Below are 12,904 nucleotides of genomic sequence, written 5' to 3' on the forward strand. Positions count from 1 at the left end.
TCTCTAAGTTGCCTAGGCCAGCCTTGAACTTATGCTCCTCCTTCCTCAGCCTCCAGAGTACCTTGGAGCATAGGCTTGTATAACTAGACACAGTGGTTCAATTTTTAAGATGAGTGAAACTAAAAAAATGAATGACCATTTAAAAAAGATTAATAATGTGTATAATTATGTATATATATACATACATACATACATATATATTATAATAATGATCTTTGTAGCTAGAGTTTTCCTGCCTTGCCCACAGACAGGGCAAATCTCTGTCACCCACCAGTCCCACAGTCGCTCAGATCCAATCAAGTAAACACAGAGACTTATATTGCTTACAAACTGTATGGCTGTGACAGGCTTCTTGCTAACTGTTCTTATATCTTAAATCAAGCCATTTCTATTAATTTATACCTTGCCTCATGGCTCGTGGCTTACCAGCATCTTCACATGCTCCTTGTCATGGCAGCGGCTGGCTGTGTATCCCTGACTCAGTCTTCCACTTCCCAGAATTCTCTTCTCCTTGTCCCACCTACTTCCTGCCTGGCCACTGGCCAATCAGTGTTTTATTTATACAGAACGATATCCACAGCACTCCCCCCCCCCCCTTTTTTTAAAGGAAGGTTGTAGCAGGAATCTTAAAAGTTCTTATTAATAAAATCAAACCCGAGGCCAGTTATTGGGGTGAATACTGGAAGATGAGAGAGACAGAACAAGCCACAGCTATCTCACCTTGCCAATTCCTCAGCTGGTCCTGTTTCCTCAGGTTGGAAGCCTCTGAGTCCTCATCCAGAATGAATCTCAGCTGAACTGTGTTGCTCCACAGCCTGAAAGCTTAATCAGCCAAATGCTTAACTAGGCCAAAATGCTTAACCAGCCAAATGCCTCTAGTTTCTGGTCCTCACGCCTTATATACCTTTCTGCTTTCTACCATCACTCCCTAGGATTAAAGGCTTGCTTCCTGGGATTAAAGGCGTGAGTCACCTTTAAACACCCCTGGCTGTTTCCAGTGTGGCCTTGAACTCACAGAGATCCCAGATGGATTTCTGCCTCTGGAATGCTAGGATTAAAGGCGTGTGCTATCATTGCCTAACTAATGGCTTTTCTGTTCTCTGACCCCAGATAAGTTTATTAAGGTACACAATATTTTGGGGAACACAATACCACCACAGAAGGTTTTAACTTTTACACATCTCCAAATCCAGCTTGGTATATTTGGGAATTGGGTGTAGCTTCTCTTACTACTTCCTGCTGGAGGGGAGTGCTGTGTCTTATGGGGACACAAAGAAAATTTTAGGATTATGGAGTAGTCCGTGAGGGTGTATCATGGCCAGTTGCCTTGAAACCGTTCTGGATGTTGGATCATCTGGGCCTTGGTGTCATCAGAGACCTTTCAGGGGGTCTTGGCTGGTCAAACCTGATGTATATTAATCTGGAACATATCCATCCATAGCTTTCTGTGGAAACAAAAGCAGAACTTCCTTTCCAAAGCAATATATCCTTACATCCAAATTTTGAAGTCAAGGTACCTTTAAAATATACATTTTGGCATAACTCAACAGCTTTTGCAATCAAATGTTTTTCTTCAGTTACGAATATCAAAGAGAACATAATCCAGATTCTCTGTGTGGTAGCCATCTTTATGTGGTTTATTTTTTATATTACCGTGAGCCTATTGCTTTAAACTGCAGCATTCTAAGACTGAAATGATACTATGGCTGCTGGCTCTGCCCTCTTCAGCTTCCCAACATGGTGGTGGTACGTTTTCCACCAGCTCTGGGAGCCATCAACTCTCAGAAATAGTGGGTCTATGCTTCTATCAAAGCAGTGTGTAGCCAAGAAACCTCTTTTTGCTTTGTACTAGCAAAGGCTAAATCTACCACGCAGCTTAATGTGCCACTTGCAGAGGCCTCATTCCTGCCATACTGCAGGTCGAGCACACACGCCAGGAACCTGCCATAGTAGCTCAAACAAGCAGGCCACCACTAACTTGAGAGAAACAAGTAGGAACTGTTTTTAGCTCCGTTTTGGAATCTTTTTACTCAGGTTTTAGGTGGAAACTCTTGCCAACACGTTGGGTGCCATTTGTAGATAGAGTTTTCCTGCCTGACCCACAGTCAGGACAAATCTCTGTCACCTGCCAGTCCCACAGCCGCTGGGTGTGTTACACCCCAAGACAATATTGGTGCTTGGCATAGAGCATGTGCTGAAAAACAGCCTTTGAGTAAACATGTGGATGTTAGAGCCAGTGAGCAAAGTGCTCACCTCTGTTAACAGTATAGACATTAACAGCTGCTGATAAACGATTGGTTTTCCCATGTGATGTGCTGATCTGAGTGCTTCTTCAGAGGCTAATGTGCTGGAAGTATAGAGGTGCTGAGGCATTTTGACATCTAAGAGGTGGGGTCTGTGGTTAGCTAGATGGTACAGTGGATGAAGGTGTTTGCCTCCAAGCCTGATGACCTGGGTTTGATTCCTGGGACTCATGTGGAGGAAGGAGAGAATTGACTTCTGCAGTTTGTCCTGGGTTGGAGAAATAGGTAGAACAGGCTGGACTGTGTCCTTTTCTGCAAGGGACTGTCTATGATATAAATCAACACAGAAAGACACAGCCCATCCTGGCAACACCATTCCCTAGGCAGGGAATCCTCAATTATATGAGACAAAGACAGTAGATGAGAGAGAACTAGGTAGCAAGCAGGCAAGAAAGTATGTATTCTCTCTTTGCTCTTGATTGTGGATGTCCTCTGATCAGCCTCTTCAAGGCCCTGCCTTGACTTCTTCTCAATAAGGATTGTGACCTGGAAGTAGAAGCTAACAAAAACCTTCTCTCCTGAGTTGCTTTTGGTCAAGGCGTTTTATCCCAGCAAGAGAAAGCAAACTAAAACAGACACCAAGATTAAGAGAAAATTCAGTCTTAACAAGAACACAAACTGTAAATGTCCCTGATGAAAACCAGGCCCTTGGGTAGATGGACAGATTCCTGTGTAGTGAGGTCTGTTTTCCCAGTCATCTGGTGCTGCTGCGCTAGGTCACATTGGTGAGCCAACCAAAGACACACCTCAAAATTGGGAAGATTTGCTGGTCTCTGAAGTCTGAATACTAGGACCCATGGAACCACAAATGAAGACTTCCCTTTCTTGGTTTTATTTCCCCCAGTTGTAAAATAAAGGGGTCGTCTATGGGTGCTCTGGAGCCTCCTCTTTCCAACTGTCTCTTGAGCCCCCAGGGGAAACAGATTTTATGAGGAATTCAGGGCCTCCTCCCCAAGGTCATTGTGACCTGAGTATGAAACTCAGCCTAAGTCCCAGAAGGCTCACACCCCTTTAGACTCCATCCAAATGCTCTGACTTGGGGTTATCCTAGCACCTCACTGCTCTCCTCACAGGCTGAGAAGAAAAATAAAATCCCAGGCTTCTGTGGAAAGAGAGCCCAAACCCAAAACAACAATGCTCCTTGGATACAAGCAACATTTTATTCTAGAAATAGAAAATGTCCTCTAGCTTAGTTATAATTTCTGCAATCTGTTCTGCCAATTTGTGTGTGTGTGTGGTTTGTAAAACTGCTATTCAGAATTCTTTGGGCCAAAATGAAAATCCAGCATATTTCTAATAGCTTGATAATTTTGATGGGATGTGTCATATAAGAGCTAATGAAGGCCAAGCAAGGTGGCTCAGTGGGTAAAGGTGTTTGCTGCCAAGGGTGGCAACCTAAGTTCAATCCCTGCACATAGTGCAAGGAGAGAATTGACTCTAGGAGTGACCCTCTATGTAAAAGACAAATGTCAGCATAGTTCATAGTGCCATGAGTATTGCTTTTTCTTTGAAAATCAGCCTGAATTTTCCAGATTGGGAACCCTGATCCTATGACACAGGATGCTATAGAGTATACTAATTATTTTGCCTTTAAAAAGTTTAGCTTTTCTAATGTCACTCATAAGGTTTAGTAGTAGAAGAGACTCAGCAGACTGTGCAATAAGCAAACTTGATCTCCCTGCCAGAACATAGGAAAAATATGAATGATGTTCAGTAAGTAGCCAAAGCAAGGAAGGGGCCCCAGTACGGGAGGGAAGGTGGACCACTGACATTCAGCTCCTAAGATGAAAGGAACACTATGTTTTCATGGTGCTGATAATCTTAAATTATAAACAACAATGGTTTTTATTTGTGTGTGGGAGCCACACAGCAAAGACACCACAGCCAAAACTGTTCATCTTACAACTTCTTCTTTAAGCCCAATCATGATACAAAGTGGTAGGTGGAATCTGCAAGGATGGAACAGAATAGTACTTTGAGGGGGGCATTACTTAGTATTCTCAAACCACCAGAAATCGAGCTTGGTCCTTACCTCAGCATCCCTAATCTGAAAATCCACACTGTTCCAATGCCCCAAAATTTCTTTGAATACTAATGACTCAAAATCCCATATCTGACCTCATGTGACAGGCCAGTCAAAATGCAGGTGCAGTAATAATACTGTTGAAAATTGTCTCCAGTCTGTTTGAATAAGGCATATATAAAACATGAGCTTCATCAATCAGCCCATGGGGAACAGTCCACATTCAAGTCATCAGAACAATAACGTAGAGCTTCCTCTCCACCAAATGGAAAACAAATGGATAAAATCTCTCAGCGTAAAAGCAGGGAAAGGGAGTGATAAAAAAAAATCATCCCAGAAACACACTTGAAGACCCCATTCCTAAAGCTGGGGTATGCCCTTTCATTATGCCTTGACCCTGGTCCCTGGGAAGAACTCTGGAGATTTGAATGACGAATGTCCCCATAAGCTCACACATTTGAATGCTTGGTCCCCAATCAGTGGTGCTGTTTGGGAAGCTATGAACTCTATAGGAGAAGGCACATTGCTGGAAGAAGCATGTCATTGGGGCTCACTTCCTGCTGTCTCTGCTTCATGTGTGCAGATGTCATGTGATACAGCCAGCAATCTGTTCCTGTACCATGTCATACTGTCCCAGCCACAATGGATTCTAGCCCTCTGGAACTAAAAGCCACAATAAAACTCTCCCTTCTGTTGCTTTTGGTCATGGCATTTTATCAACATTTTATCAGTGTTGCAAAAGAAAAGTAACCAATTCAAACTCCTTGGTCAGCTTTTGCCACCTGCCATGAGACTCCTTCCTGTCTATGGTTCTCCACCATCATGTCTAGTGGGGAAACTATGGCCTAGTTGGTATCTCATCAGAACACAGACAGGAGCTCAACTTAGAAGGACATAGGAGGAATTTATGAGAAGACTGCACAGAGGTGAGAGGAGGGGAACAAGAAAAATACTGACAGCTGAGCTTTGTATATTCTGATTCTTATGATAGGAGAAGACTGGTCCCAGAATCCAGAGGCACTCTGTGCTGAAAGCTGTTCTCAGACAATCATGAGCCTTGGGCGTCTTGCAGGAGAAACACAGAAGAATGAGCTCAGAGTTCTCTCTGCCTCGAGGGTCCTGCAAGCAGATGGGTAACACCATCTTTCTGCTCTGTCGTAACCTTGCTATTCCCATCCTAGGTGACTCCAGAGGAGGCAAGAGATGCCCTGAGACTCTGCTTCGAATTGTGAAAACACTGTAGACCAGTTTGAGAATGGAGACATTGTCTTAGCTGGGCATTATAGACTTGTATTTTGAGATCGCCTGAATGGGTCACTGATTAATTGTTTTAATCAGGTTTCTCTCTTAGCTACACACAGTTGAGGTTACAACGAACCTCTATGAAAATGCCACAGATTATGGTCATCTACTTCTAATTAGCATATTTATGCTGCTGACTGAAACACTTCTGACACCCTGTGAATAGAAAATTCTGGAAGAATCCTTGCACATAGCAAAAGTCTGTCCACTTGAAAACACATTTGCCTCCTTTATAATTTTACATGCTTTTCAATTTAAAGTACTTTACACACATAATTTCAATTAATTTCCCGGAACTTTGATGTTGTTAGCATTGTTTCCATTGATGCTAAAAATGAACGTGAAGCTTAGTGGATAAATTACCAACCCAATGGAGTGGGGAAAGAGGGCAGTATCTGGGCTGCCAGTGCTATCGTCATGATACTGGACTTCAGAGCAGCAGAGATGTCAGCCTCAACATTTCAGAGATGTGCTGGGCACTGGAATGGTAGACGTCACAGCTGGTTTTATTAGCTCTAGATTTGATTGCATTTGACTATCTTGATTCTTACCTCTGTGGATATGTCTGGAGATCACCAACAGACATACTTCTAGGCTTCATCATCAGGAATAGAAAGAATTCAATTGTCTCTCTTTTTTGTGCCAGCTACACAGTACTCTTTCAACATAGACTGCTAAATGAACTTAAGATTCCCATGAAAAAACTCCCATAGAGCAACACTCTCATAGATAGCCAGTATCTTTCTAGCTCTTTCATTTGCAATTGTCATTAAACTTGAAAAGCACATCTGCTTTTTCTCTAAGTGTATACAGGAGAACCCTCAGTTTTTAGCTTTGTCTTTGGCTGTCTGAGAAAATATCATTTAAATCTTTTTTCCCCACTTTAATTTTCACTCCCTCCTGAAACGTCATTGGCTGTAGCCATACTTCTTCCAGTCAGCCGCAGACATCCGAGTCAAGGACGAAGCTCGTACCATTCTCTGCAGGATCCTCCTCTCTGGCGAAATTCTACGGATATTTTCATCTCTTTATGGATCAGCCAAAGTCCAGATCACAAAATAAAAACCATCCCGGGTACTCTGAGCGGAAACGGATTCAATTCTGGGAACTAGTTTGGAACTGGAAGGTCAGGGTGGAAGTTGTCTCCCATCTCCCTTACACTCACCCTTACTATCCAGCTGGGAGGATGATGCTACTCCTTACTGAAAAGGGGGTGATGGTTGCATTCAAATGCAGAGCCCAGCCACCAGAGAAAGACAGTTGCATCCCCATTTCTGGCATCTAGCTCTGTTTAGGGAGGTTATAAAACCTGCAGAAGGTGGAGCCTTACTGGAGGAAGTGAGTCATTGGGGTGGGTTTGAGAGTTACACTTCCTGTTCCCTCCAGGACTTCCTGGTGTGGATGAAGATGTGGTTGCTCAGCTTCCTGTTCCATTGGCCTGTTGCCATACCTCCTCAGTCATTACAATCTTTTACTTTCAAACTGTAAGCCAAAATAAACACTTTGGTCTATTACTTGGTTTGGGCAATGATACTTTACCACAGCAGCAGAGAGTAACTAATACAGAGTCTAACTGAGACTGGGGCTTGCTGTTTTTGAGAAACTGGCTGGCCAGCAAGCCCCTGGGATCTGCCTATTCCTTTTCCCAAACAACCCCAGTCTGGATTCACAGCTGAATGCCACAGTGCCAAACTTGAGCAAACTAGGTCCATATGCTTGTCCCCACTGAGCCATCTCCAGAGACCACCATATCTGAAATGGTTAACAATCAAAGGAATTTATTCTAGAAATGCTCAAACTCTATGGAAATTAATTTATGATTTAAGATCCTCTCCCCTGAAACCCAGACATATTCAAAATTTACAGTGTATATCCAACCTTCATACACACATATGCATGCACACACACACACACACACACACACACACACACACACACACAGCCTTATGTGTGTGTATACATATGTGTGTGTATGCAGTATTTCTCCCCTTAAATATGGTTATAGTAAAAACAACAACAAAGACAATTGGACTTTCTACATAACTAGATGCAACTTCTGACTGACTTGCACACATTCTAAAACCAGTGGAGAATCCCATTCTGGGAGATTCTCCACATCTAGTTTCTCGTTTTTTTGTTCTACAATTTACAATTTACAAGAAATCTTCACTGTCATCACTGCACACCCCAAAACCCGTCAGTCATGCAGATTTAAGAGAAAGGAAGGGTCCCACAGTCCTCAGCACTTCAGCACTCTATAGAAGCATGACCTAAGACTGCCAAGGGGGCTGAGTGGTGTGGCCTGAATTTGTTGGCATTTTAACACAGCTTTATGAGTGATTTAATCACAGCAAGTGAATGGAAATAAGGACTCAATTTGGTCCTCAGTCTCCTGTGATCCCAGTGAGATCCTGAGCACAGGGTGGAGGGGGATTGAATCATGCACAGCTCACGGTTGACCAGAGGACTGGGTTCCCCCTGGTGACTTCATCTGCATTCTGTCACTTTCCCTGACTTTGTAGGGGGCTCTGTGGAGGCTGAGAGTGAGTTGAAAAGCCTGCTCAATGTTCACTGAAAGTAAATCTACTTGGTGAGGCAGCCATCTGGGGGAGGGACTGTTATTTTAACACCTCTCCCACTCAGCCTGCTCAGGGCTCCATTGGAATGTTCAAGGTCCAGGCTTCTCTCTGTGCTGTGCAAGTAACAAATTGACTGTATAGTAAGAAGACATGTCTCCCATGTGTGGATAAGAATTCTCTCTTTTTCCCTCAACCTTTCGTCCACAGCTTTAGCACCCAGTGTGAGTGATACCCAGCACCTAGCATGAGTAATGACACACAACTCAGCACCAAGCACTAGAGACACACAACTCAACACAAAGCACTAGTGGTGCACAACTCAGCACCAAGCATAACTCAACATCATGCATTAATGACACACAACACCATGCATTAGTGATGTACAACTCAACACCATTTATCAACGACACAGACCTCAACAAACATGCATTAGTGATGCACAACTCAACACCCATGCATTAGTGATGCACTACTCAACACCATGCTTAGTGATGCACAGCTCAACACTGTGCATTAGTGGCACACAACTCATCACCATGCATTAGTGGCACACAACTCTTAACACCATGCATTAGTGATGCACAGCTCAACACTATACATTAGTGGCACACAACTCATCACCGTGCATTGGTGGCACACAACTCAACACCATGTTAGTGGTGCACAACTCAGCCACTAGCAGAAATGACCCCAACCTTTGCAGACTGTCTACCCATAAAATTCTAACAAGATGGATAATCCCCAGAGTCCTTATCCTGCTCCGTGCATTGAACACTTGTAGCTCATGAGAGGAAATTCTCCTGCACTAAAGAGAATGCATGAAGCAGCAGGCACATGAACTCTCCCAAAGTCTCCACAGTCTGCATCATCCTCTCAGCTCTCACTACTGACATGCTGTCCACCTCAGCAAGAGTGGGAGCTAGCTCTGACAGGGGTGTGTCCTTCAGCTGACTCAATGCTGACATCCAGGTGGAATGTTCTCAACAGCTCTCTTCCTGGAAGATTCAGAACACTGTGTGTAGACAGTGCTGAGATGTCAGGAAGCTCGGGCCTTCTTCCCCGCCTCTACCCCTCATCTTGGGGCTCCAGGCCAAGGCAATGAAAATATCACACTATCAGCTCTGTTGTGCACATCTTTCTCCTCACCACAGCTCCTCACATAAAATCAAAAGGAAATGAAACCCTCCTACTCTGCCTTTTACAACTAATAAAAGTCCTGTTCTCTTGAACTCCTTGTCTTCATTTGTTCACTTTCCCACAAAAACAAGTGAAATAGACATGGAGAGTCCGCTCCTGGAAGCTTAGGTTAGAGCAGAGGATACCTGAGGGTGGAACATATTTCACCCCTCAAGCCCACAGACAGAAGCTCTAAATTCCAGACTGGGGTTCAGCAACCACAGCCTTTACCTGGCTGTGCTCCACAACAGAGAACTTGGTGTCTGCCTTGATGACATGCTGCAGCCCAGACATTCACCAGAGAAATGAGAGGGAAACAAAGATTCACTGTGGCTGGAGAGGTGCAGGGGCCACTTGAGGCCCTTCCAGTGGGAGGAAGGGGAAGGCCAAGGAGTGAATGGGTGCTCACAGAGGGAAGGCAGGGGAGGAGGAGAGGAAAACCATGAGTGAGTGACAGCTCTGGCTGTGACCTAGCATCTCAGTGTGCATGTATGTGTATGCATTCACATGTATGTATGTGTATGTGTGTGTGTGTGAATGCATGTATGTATGTGTGTGTATGTATGTGCGTGCATGCGTGCATGCGTGCGTGCATGCGTGCGTGCATGCGTGCGTGCGTGCGTGCGTGTGTGTGTGTGTGTGTGTGTGTGTGTGTGCAGGTGTACATGTATACGAATGAGTGTACATGTGGAGGCCAGAGGGCCATTTTGGGTGTCATTCCTCAATCACCATCCTCCTTGTATTTTTGGAGGCAAGATCTCTCCCTAGGAACTGAGGTTCTCCTGTGAGTCCCATGAATCTGCATCTCTGTCGCCCAGTGCTAGGGTTACAAGAACCCACCCCCATACCCAGTGTTGTTCCACATGGGTGCTGGCGGTTCAACCCCAAGCCTCTCTTTGCATAGCAATTGACTCCACTGGCCACTGTCCCAGCCCCAATTGTTCCCAGTGCTGTTGAGGTGGCTCACCCAGGCAGGACTAAATGACCAGAAGGGGAAATGCCTTGTGAGTACAGTATTACAATCCATTGTTGGGTGACCTGGATAGAAAGGTAGGATGGTTGGCAGGTGGCCAAGGCAATGTGGCATCTCATCAGCTTGCAGTATGCATACAACCCACATGCAGCATCACAGAGCTTTTTGTGATTTACCAGATCTTCCTAAAGACATCCAGCATCATAAAAGTAACACTTTGTTTAACCTCCTTTCCAAACTTTAGGAGCACTAATCTGTCACAGTAGGCTCTATCTGGTACATGTAAATGGAGGAGACTCTGTAATCAAATCCTAAATGTGTATTTGCAGCAATATGGCTTTTCAGGGGAATGTGTGATGGGAAGCAACAGACAGAGCAGGGGACAATTAAAGGGACAGCACCGTGCAGCCAGACCTTCCACTCCCTGAATGGAATTTCCTGGGCTGCACTGATTTCTGAATTTTCATGTTGATTTGCAGGCGGCACAGCTCTATTGGGGACCCCACAAGCCCCTGCTCCTCCATCACCTGCAGTGGAGACTCGTTTAGCCGGCAGGGACCTTGCAGAGATTTCCAAAAGCATCCTAATTTCAGCATTGGCTCCAATTAGGAGTTAGCACTGTGTTCCAAACCCTTAAAGGGAAACGCTGCTCTAACTCCAGGGCACCGGGGCAGGCCCCAGCTCTGGGTCCTGGGAGCTCTGCTTGGTGCTATTCCCACCCAAAATGTTCCCCCAGAGACACTCACAGATCTGCCAGGTCCACTGGACATGTGCCAGTCCTTTGCAAGCTTATGATTTATTGAGACATAAATTTCAATGACCAGGAACAAGTTCCTCACCAAAAACAAAACAAAACAAAACAAAACAAAAGTCTCAGAATGCTCTTATGTAAAACTGTCATTGTCAAGGGTCAGGGCAGAGAAGGAAGGAATAAAACATGGCCTGACTTCAGAGCAGAGGTATCGGGAACACATTCAACAGTATCGATATGAATAATATCAGCACATTTTTGTCCCTAAAATGAATCTTTGCAAGATTTGCATACGTGTTTATTGTGAATATGCATCTTGCCTGGAATATATTTCATTGTGTGGCATATGGTTCCTTTCAGCAGAAGATACTAAATGATGTTAGAAATAGCCTTTCCTCTCACTCCCAGAGAGGGAGGTGCCGTCCCAAGGCCTGCACTTGGACCCTGTGTAGATGACACGGACCTCACCAGTCCTTCGTGACTCTTCCCTGTCAGCTTCTTCTGGCAGAGCAGGCTGGGCTTAACCACCCTAGACAACCAATGCCCAGAGAACCCATAAATAGAAAAACAGGAATGCCTCTTGTTCATAGTCTACTGTGAAGTTCTGGAAGGAAAATCCAGAGAAACCCTAAGCTCTCAGAGCACTAAGAGACCCGTGTGTGCTGTGGGGACAAACACTAACTTGGGACATGACTTCTGGTCTTAGGGGTTCTATGCGATCCACTCAATTGAAGGAATTACTATTCCAATATGTAATTAATGCTAGCATTATAAATGAGCCGTTTCACATGCTGTAAGGAGTCCGAGGCCTTCTAAATCCAACATGCATTCTTTTCTTGCAGCAAACAAACTGGAGCTGACACAGTTGAAGTTCCTTGTGCCATTTCCACCCATGGCTACTGTTTGATGCTGCACTTTCCTAGGGAGGGCCCTGAAAATGAGCTACAGTATCATGTTCAAGTGTGCATCATTCTGTATGAAGGAGGCAGATGCTGGGGGATAAGACAGAGGATGGGAAAGATAGTTGATATTTAATATTGCTCTTCATTCCTTCATCTCTTCTATTCTTAATACCGTGGGCATCTCAACTGTTTCACGTGTGTTTTCTAAGTACTACATTGTCAGTAAGACAGTCCAGCAGGGAAAGGTGCTTACCTCCAACACTTGCATCCTGAGTTCAATTCCCAAGCAATCACAAGGTGGAAGGAGAAACTGGCTTCTACAAATCACTTGACTTGTCTGTTTTTATGTCAACTTCACACAATCTGGGATCATCTCAGAAAAGGAAACTACAATTCAGAAAATGTCTCCATGAGACTGGCCTGTGGACAAGCCTGTGGGCATTTTCTTAATCACTGGTGTGGGAGGGTTGAGCCCACTGTGAGCGGTGGGTGCCACCTCTGGGCAGATGGTCCTAGAGTACATAAGAAAGCAGGAAAGGCAAGCAATGGGACACAAACCAGCAAGCAAGCAGTGTTCCTCCACACCTCTGCTTCAGTACCTGCCCTGGGCTCCTGCCTTGACTACCTGCCCTGACTTCCCTCAGTGATGGACAGTTACCTGAGAGTTATGGGTTGAAATAAACCTTTTCTTTCCCACATTACTTTTGGTCATGGTGTTTGTCACAGCAACGAATGAAATTGAGGAAGGCTGTCTCTAAAGTTACCCTCTGGCATCTATACGTTCCCCAGGACACGCATGCACACCCACAAATACATATATGGATGTGCATGTATGCGCACACTCTCACACACACACACACACACACACACACACACACACACGGGGGGGGGAAGA

The sequence above is a fragment of the Peromyscus leucopus genome, chromosome 3, assembly GCF_004664715.2.
Source record: "Peromyscus leucopus breed LL Stock chromosome 3, UCI_PerLeu_2.1, whole genome shotgun sequence".
In the NCBI taxonomy this organism is placed as follows: domain Eukaryota; kingdom Metazoa; phylum Chordata; class Mammalia; order Rodentia; family Cricetidae; genus Peromyscus; species Peromyscus leucopus.